The sequence below is a fragment of the Crocodylus porosus genome, unplaced genomic scaffold (assembly GCF_001723895.1).
Source record: "Crocodylus porosus isolate Cpor-Errol unplaced genomic scaffold, CroPor_comp1, whole genome shotgun sequence".
In the NCBI taxonomy this organism is placed as follows: Eukaryota; Metazoa; Chordata; order Crocodylia; family Crocodylidae; genus Crocodylus; species Crocodylus porosus.
Genome location: NW_017728907.1, coordinates 18,189,151 through 18,198,372, shown reverse-complemented (window position 1 = coordinate 18,198,372; position 9,222 = coordinate 18,189,151).

Here is a 9,222-nt window from a genome sequence, read left to right as displayed (position 1 = left end):
ATGCCCGCCCCGCTCGCTCGCTCGCTCGCAGCGCCCCGCGCGCAGTGCCGCCGCCTCGCTCCCCGCTTTCTTTTTTAATGCATGCGGGGCGGGCAGCCAATGGCAGCCGCGGCTGCAGGCCCCGCGCCCGCTGATTGGCGCGGGGGCGGGCTCTGGAGCCCGTTCGCTCCAGTCTAGCGGCTCGGGACAGCCGGGCTCAGCCGCGGCGGGCGGCGCGGCGGGGCGCACTTGTAGCGCGCGAGCGGACGGGGGGTGCTGCCAAGCACCTTGCACTGCCTTCCTGGGGGCACGGGGTTCTCGTCTCTTCTCTTTCGGGGGGTGAGGACGCTGCTTGCTGCCGCGAAGGCTTTTGCTCCTGAGATATTGAAGCGGATTTAGGTCTGGAAAGGAGCCCGGGCGCGGTGGGGGGGAGCGGCGATACAGCAGCCAGGCGGATCCTTACAGACAGGAGCTGCCGGCCGGGAGGGCAGGCGGCTGGGGTTGGGTGCTAGCTGGAGAGGAAGGATTCCCAGTGCAAGGCAGCAACACTTCTTCCTCGCTCCCGCACCTCAAGCCACGCTCCCCTCAGCTCCCCTGTGCCTTCACGCCCACGCTCCCACACAGCCGCGCACGCAAACCTATGCCCACCCATGCACATGGACACACAAAAACTGCCCTTCCCTCACGCTCGCACCCTCTCCGTCGGTCTGCTTCAGTTTTCTTTTTCCCTCACAGGCACAATTTCTCTCTCTCTCTGACGTGCATGCACGAAAATCTTTCTCTCTCTCTCTCACACACAGTCTCCATCCCCATCTCTCGCACACAATCTGTCCCTCATACACATGTACACACAAAATCTGGCTGTTTCTCTCTCACATGTACCTGCCACAATCCCTCTCTCTGTCTCTCGCACACATACAGACGTAATCCCTGTGTCTCACACAGGCAAGAAAGATCTCTCGCACACAAAATCTAGGCTGTCTCACATACATAGGCACAAAATGTCTGTCTCGCACACAGTTTTCCATACATATACCTAAATCTATCTCTCTTAGATACACAAGCACAAAATCAGCATATGCATACACAAAATACTTCTCTTACACAGACACACACTCATTCACTCACTCTCTCAGACACATATACACACAAAATCTCTTCCCCCCCGTGTGTGTGTGTCTCTCTCTCATGCACCTCCCCCCTTTTTATGTCTCATCTCCTCAAGCAAGAGCTGGGGCTGGGTGGGGGTTAGAGGAGGTAAAACCATCTAGCTCCTGAAATAGTTGGTTTGCTTCTGAGTGCTGCTGAGCACCCCTCAACTGCCACTGAAACCGCTGGGAGCTGCAGGTGCTCAGTGCATCTTAGGATCAGGTCCCTCAATGTCTTTTAAAAGGGGAAAAAAAATGCAAAATGGTGATCAAAACAGGAACCTCTCTTGTTTCTGCAATACAGGTGTTGTGGCTGAGGATCCTGAGAGGGAAAGAAAAAGGGAGGGTGCTGGGAAAGAGTTGGTGAGAGCAGGACTTTGACTGAGGGGGATTTAGTTATTCAGTGAAGCAGCAAAGACAACGGAGATGTTACAGCGGGGAACCTGAGTCCAGTGGGAGGTACTTGAAGGGGATTGGAGCCAAGCAGGCAGCATCTTAGGATAGGTATGGGCTAGTTGTGGGGAGCACTCGACTGTGTCCAGTTCATACAGAGCTGTGGGGAGCTTTCGCACTCCCCTGTCTGCCTCACACCAGTATAGCTGAGGACTCCTGGGACAGCCTGCAGGTGAATCGGGTTAGGCTTCTCCAGCAGAAGAAAGCACAGCTTCAGAGATTATGCTGTGAAGTGGCTGAGAACAGAAAGAATTCAGAGGTTTAGGGAACATCAAGGAATTAGACATCAGGATTAACCAGGGGCTCGGGAGTGCCAGATGTTCAGAATGAAGGGTCAAAATAGGAAAGATGGTTCTTAGTCCTTCCTTTTCTCAGTTCTTCCCTTCCTGTCCTTGAGCCTGCACTGACCTTGGAAGCTACTGACTGCTCTCAGGAAGCCAGTACTCCCACTGCAGGCAAAAGTCCCTGCCCACCACCCTAGTCAACATAGCCTTGAGTTCAGTCCAAGGCTCTTCAAGGGACTCGGTGCCCTGGGTCAGGGTTGTGTAGAAATTGTCAAATCCCCTCTCAGCCCTCTCTTCTCCAGACTAACTAATAACCTTAGTTCTTTCAGGCTTTCCTCATAAGTCTTGCCTCTCAGGCCTCTAATAATTTTTGTTGCTCTGTGCTGGTTTCTTTCCAAATTGTCCACACCCTTCTTGAAATGTGAGGCCCAAAACTGGATGAAGTACTCTAGGTAAGGCCTCACCAGTGCTGAATAGAGTAGAAGAATCAATTCCCTTGATTTGCAAATGAAGCTCATGTTAATACAACCCAGTATACTGTTGGACATGAACACACATTCCCCTGGAGACTGGGTGGGACACAGCAAGCTCCCACAGGTGGTGGTGGCACTGTTGATGGTGGGAGCATAGTGGTGGCAAGTGGTGAGCTCCCGCAGGCAGCCATGGCTCTGTTGGTGGGGGGGGGGTGGCGAATGCCAACCGGCGGTCAGCAACCACCCACAGACGCTGCTGGCAGTGGCAGCCAATGGCGACTGGTGACTGCCCCCAGACACTGCAGGTGGTGTCCGCGGTGGGGTAGTGTGTGGGTGGCAAGTGGCAGGTGGTGCATGTGCACCTGCATGCACCCCTATTCATCACCAATCTAGGACTAAATTTAGTCCCTGGGGGGGAGCGAGGGCAGCAGCTCCCCTCTGTGGGCTGGAAGCAGGTGGGGGAGGGGCAGGAGGGAGAGCTTGCCACCCACCGACCCACACTGCTGCCACTCTGCATCCAGCCACAGACCACCCCCCTTCCTCCACTATTCTGCATCTGGCCACTGGGGGTACACCTATTTTAAAAGGTTGAAAACCCCAGTCTACTGGAACCAACTTCCAAGGGAAGTGGTGCTGGCTCCTACCCTGGGGGTCTTTAAGAAGAAGCTTGATGCCTACCTGGCTGGAGTCATTTGAGCCCAGTTTTTCTCCTGCCTAGGCAGGGGGTCGGACTTGAAGATCTACAAGGTCCCTTCCGACCCTACCTCTAGGATTCTATGAACCCTCAGGTCCCTCTGCAATACTGAAGAGTAGCCCACCATTCCTCAATCTCTGTTTGTGCATGAGATTATTCTGTCCCAAGTGCAGGAGTTTGCACTTGTCCTTACTGAGTCTCATCTGACTGATTGTGGACTATTCCTCCAATCTGTGCAGGTCATTCTTGATCCTGGCCATGTCCCTCCCCCGAGTGTCTGCACCTCCATCCGACTTGGTGTTGTCCACAAATTAGCTAAGCATGTACTCAATCCCACAGTCCAAATCTTTAATGAAGATATTAAACAATACCAGACCCAGGACAGACCCCAGGCGAACCCCCCTTGATATGTCCTCCCAAGTAGACATTAAGCCATTAGTAGCTACTCTTTGGGCATGTCTACATGTGTGCATTTACTGCTCAGTAATTGAAATTACTGCACAGTACAGGCACATGTCTACAGATGCATGCCCATACTGCGCAGTAAATATAGTGACTTACACTGACTTGAACATAAATTTGATACTTGCATCACACAGGTATCAAATTTATACCCAATTAGTTACTGTGCAGTAATGCATGTGTAGATGCGTTACTGTGCAGTAATCCAGGGGGCCATTCTGCTGGGTCTGCCCAGCCACTAGGGGGCCAGCCTGAGCTCAGCCCCAGGGCTCTTGGCTGGCCGCCTCTCCTGGCTTCAATTTGGGACTAAAGTTAGTTCCAAGTGCTAGCAGTCATGTGGCTGGAGGCTGGAGCTCCCTCTGGTGGCCACAGGGGCACATGGCAGGCTGCTCTAAACTGGGACTAAATTTAGTCCTAGGTCGTCTGCATGTGTAGACGCCAGCCTATTCCCACTTACTGTTCAGTAATTTACTGTGTAGTAAATGTAAGACAGTGTAAATGCACATGTAGACACGCCCCTTGAGTATGCTGATCCTACCAGTTAACTATCCACCCTACAGTACTTTCATTTTGTCTATATTTCCTTCACTTGTTAATGAGAATGTCATAAGAAACTGTGTCAAACGCCTTGCTAAATTCAGGGTATATCACATTCACTGCTCTTTCCCCATCCACAGTCTATCATCTTGTCATAGGAAAAAATCAGGTTGGTCAGGCATAACTTGGTGAATCTGTCCTGGCTATTCTTGATCACCTTGTTCTCCTCTAGGTGTTTCACAGTAGATTCCTTGAGGACCTGCTCCACAATTTTACCAGGTATGGAGTTCAGGCTGACCGGTCTTTAATCCCTAGGATCCTTCTTCTTCCCTTTCTTAAAGATGGTCACTGTATTTGACTTTTTCAAATCATTCAATCACCTGACCTCTACAAGTTCTCAAAGAGGATAGCCTTCAGTCAATTCCCTTGCCAGCTGCATCTCAAATTGTGTCTTGGCCTTCATAATTATTTTTCTATATGCCAATCGAATCTCTTAGAATGCTTCCCTAGTACTATAACAGCGTGTCTACTTTTTTACAGGATTCCTTCTTGAGTTTCAGCTCATTAAAGAGATAGTTGTCTAGCCAGGCTGGCCTCCTGTTGTACTTTCCATTCTTCTGTTACATTGGGATAGTTTGCTCTTGCACCCTTAAGTTACAGCCAGCTCTCCTGGACTTATTTTGTGAAGGACGTGGGTCTTCGTCCTGCATGCTACAACAGCCAAGGGAGCTACAAACCTTGAATGATTTTAGATAGCATGTTTATCCCTGATCTCTCATCCTTCACCACCTGACTCTGGATTTCACAGGGTATTCCTATTGTATACAAAACTACAGTGAAAGAAGGTTCTGCCAAATTCCTGCAGTGAGTGTGTCTGTTAGGCCCTGATCCCACAAAGAAGGCTCCTCTGTGACCCAAAACCCCTCCTAGGAAAAGTGTCCAGAAAATGCAGGGGCCCATCTTGCTCACAGCAAAACTGCTGCACTGAACAAAGCTTGCAGGGCATTTTTAGAGCAAACGTCACTGAGCCATTGCTCTACCAAATCACACTGGGCAAAGTTGCCCACTGAAACATAATGACAATCACCCTGAGCAACAGCGACTCCAGTTTATATGGAAGAAACTGAGCTATTGCATGCACACACTGACACATACACGAACACACCCCTAGGTAGAAAAACCAGACACTCACAGACAGATGCACACATATGTAAAAAAAGGACAGATTGACATTAACAATTTCCCCAGCTCCTTTGTTGTTGCTTCTTGGGAAAGATATGTTTTAAATAACAATCTTTGAAGTGAGATTTCATATTACTGACTCCAGACAGTTTCCCCCTATAAACACGACACATGATATAGGACAACGTCCTAGGCTGAAGAAGGCCTAGGGTTGCTCATTAGTTGAACATCTTTTGTTTACCAGTCCAGGCGCTGTTTGGCTTGGAAGAAAGCAGCCCTACTGCCTTTGTTACAAACCCCTGGCTCAGCTTGGAAGCTCTTGGGGACAAGGGCTCTGCACATTCATCTTGCCAAGGTTTTGGTTCCATTTTGCACAGAGCTGTGTGCCCTTGCAGTGCAGTGCAGATAACAAGTCACAGAATAATATGAGGACCAACCATTCATACCTTTCATTCTCCCAGTCTGTGGGATATAACTAGAAAAATACAAGGGGAATAATAGAGCAAGAAACTTAAAATTGTGTGGATTAATGAATGTCCATCTTGGATGTCCTCCCAGTTTTCAGGGTATGACTTATGGTTGGAACAGCCTGCCTTGTCCCATCTTCCAGGCTCTCTCCTTCTAACCCTTTGCCTTTTCTTTTAGGGGAACCTTCCTCCACAGATTTCCTTACTGAAAATGTCTTCCTGGAGCTAGGTAAACCGTTGGGTCCCAAAGAGCAGAGGGTCTTGAATCTATTAATAACCGGTTATATGGCCAAGTGATAAGTCCTATCCATTCTTGTTTCCCTATTGGGAAAATGGGGATAATGCTACTCCCCTTCTCTTGGAAAGATTCTGAAATCTATAGATGAGACCTAACCACTGTTACTGCTATGCCAGAAGACCTTCTAACCAAAAGCAGCTACACTAAATTTGTTCTGTGCCACAGCTGGTTACATCTGGAGCACTTCAGGACAGGAACAGTTCCACTGGTGTTGGTATTAATTGGCCATCTTAGCTAGGTTTTGCTGGGAAGGTGCCTGTAATGGCCAAGCCCAGCATGACTTTATTACTTTAGGTGAGTTACACCTTCATGCATGAGTTTTATTTAAGCAATAAGCACAGCCTTCCATTTCCAATTGCAGCATTCAGACCAAACTTGCTTGGTCTTGTCAGTATTTCACCATCATTAATTGCTCAGGATATCATGAGGGCAGATCAGCAGCAGTAAATTGTTATAGCTTGTGCTGGTGTAAATTGCTCCAAGATGCTATGACAGTTTACCCCACCTGAAAATCAGTTCCCAGAGATATAATGGGGTCACATGTTGCTGTCATTTACATCCTAGTAAAGCCCACTGATGTCCTCACCTCCAATAAATAATAAACCATGTAAAACTAAAGCAGTCAACAACATAATCAAAACACAAGGGGCTACATTTTCCTTTGAATTGCAGTCTCTCAACTGTGCCAAATACATGGTTTTGTTAACATCGCATGCACATAAGTGATAGCAGCAAAGGCTTTTTTGTTTTAAAAGAATTGTTTTTTTGGTAAAATTATACAGCTGATTTCATTTAAATGATTAATGAGGCTGGGAATGCAGATGTCAAATGTATAGTTTCCAGCAATCAGCATTGGGAGTTACCCAGGGATAAGTGAATGCAGGATTTGCTGTTATATTCTTCCCTGGTTTATTTTAAATGATCTATTTAGTTGTATTTATTATTCATGTCTTTATACAAAGTGTATTGCTCTGGTTTTTTTTAATGTTGTTATATATTAAAGAAACACCACCAGTTAAAAAGCCAATCAATTTCAAAACAGAAGTTAAACGTTGTTTCGTGAATCACACCTACCCCTCAATTCCTGGCCAACATTTGTCTTTTTACCGTTACATTTACATGTTTTGTGCACTGTTTTTTGTTTTTTCTCTTGCTGTGTGAAACAGCCACACAAACAAATGCAAAACTGACTGAGGCCTGATCTGACCAGCACTCATGCACCTGATGGTTTCTACCCTAGAAACTCTAGCTGTAATTCTATTGGTATAATTTAAATGACATCAAACTCCAGGATGTGGATGCAGCTATAGCTGTACCAAAATGCTTTACATTGATAGCTATTCCCTACATAGGACAATGAATATATGTATTGGTATAAGGCACCTTTGTACTGGCACAGATGCATCTATACTATATCTTGTGCCAGTACCACTGTTTGGCTAAAAATTAAACCAGTAGCTGACAGTTGCGCCTTTCAAATGTAGCCCAGGCTTCCCTGTGCTTATGTTGACTCCAATGGAATGTGACTGTCTCCTTAAAAGTGGGCATGTTTTAAATGTTTGCAGGATTATGTTGTAATTAAACATAGCGCAGAACAGTATGCGTGCCAATGGAAAAATTGTATAGTTATAAATACCTCAGATGTTCTGATAATTCTGGTTATGTCAAAAGGGGGGGTGAAATCACTTTTTCTTGAAAATGTTTCCTTTTCCCTCTAAATTCAACTTTCTGAAAAATCGAAAATGAACAGCTATAAATGGGGGAAATGCAAAATAAAATAAAATATAAATCCCATAGAAATCCTAATCATTTTAATACTGACATCTCAAAATAATAATAAACCCTCTACCTTCTAGCCTTAGCAGGGTAAGCAATTTCAGGGTCTTGCCATTGACTTCAGTTGGCTCAGGAGCTTTAGGTTGACAGTATCTATTTAGCATGACATTTTTGTCCAGAATTGTTTTACCTAATGCTGTATGGTTATAGGTAGCAGCTAGGATTATTATAAATAATAACAGAGATTAGAGAAAAACACTATTTTTACTCTGTTCACTTTGTGTGCTCAGCAGAATGTTGGCCCTAGTATATACTAGGATCTTGCTTCTAAAATTACAGTACCTGCTTTTGCTACTGTGTCCATCTTCCCCTTAATAGCAGTGGGAACACTAGTTTAGACAAGGCATTGACAGATGCCAGTCTTTTAAGCAATATGCAGTAGAGATGTGTCCTATGCAGTTCAGGTAGCAGAGAATGCAAAGTGCCAGCAAAAGTTTTGGAGCCTGGTCTACACTAGAGCTTCATCTACGACTGCCACAAGATGAGCTTTCTAATGTAGTCTCTAGTGGTTTTTATACTGCCCGTATGACCATAGGATCTGATTTCAGTCATGTGAGGGTTGTTCTTTTTAAAGGGGTTCATTGCTCTGTGTTTCTGTTGGAGAAGTTAGGCTGAAGATGTATTCCTTGTTCTTGGAGCAGAAGGGGATGAGGTCTGGGGTGATCCTTTAGCCTTGAGGCAGGTAGCTTTGTAGTTTGTGCCCAACCTCTGAGACAGCTTCATCTCCTGCACAAAGAAGCTCTCCCCTTAGAGTAGGGAGTTCCCTTGTGTCTGTGGAACAGAGTTGTCAATCACAGATTTAATTTCAAAGACTTTTAAAATATATTGGCTCCAGGAGACTATCTGTCTGAGGATACTCAGTCTAGAAGTTCCTTGGACAGAGAAGTTTCTTGAGGGTCAGTGGCTGCACAACGCAGTATGTCTGAGCATAAAGTCCAGAACTAGTAGGAAATACTACAGGAAAAAAACTTCTTTAGACACAACCGTTGCCTATAATCAGTTTTACCATGTCCTGCTCTGTATTCAGCTGCTTCTATCTTGTGTAAACCTTTCATACTAGGGAGAGAAAAATAGAAACATTTGCTTTTTAAGCCACAAATATTTGCAGCAAGACCTAGACACAGGTGAAGTATTTGGATCTAATTTTAATACATTTAACCCCCCCCCCAGCAAGTAAATCCTCAAATAGATTTCAAATTCAGAGTAGTATTTTATGTCTTTCAGTATATACAAATTTGTAAGTGTAGCACCTCCATATGTGTGTGAAAGATAATTCATTTATTCTTCTATGGCTTAGGGGCTTGCGTAGTGAGTTGAGCATAGAATGGTTGTTAGTTCAAGCCTTGGTAATTGAAGGCAGTAAAAATGGTGAGGGGGCTGGGGCGCATGACCTATGAGGCTAGGCTGAG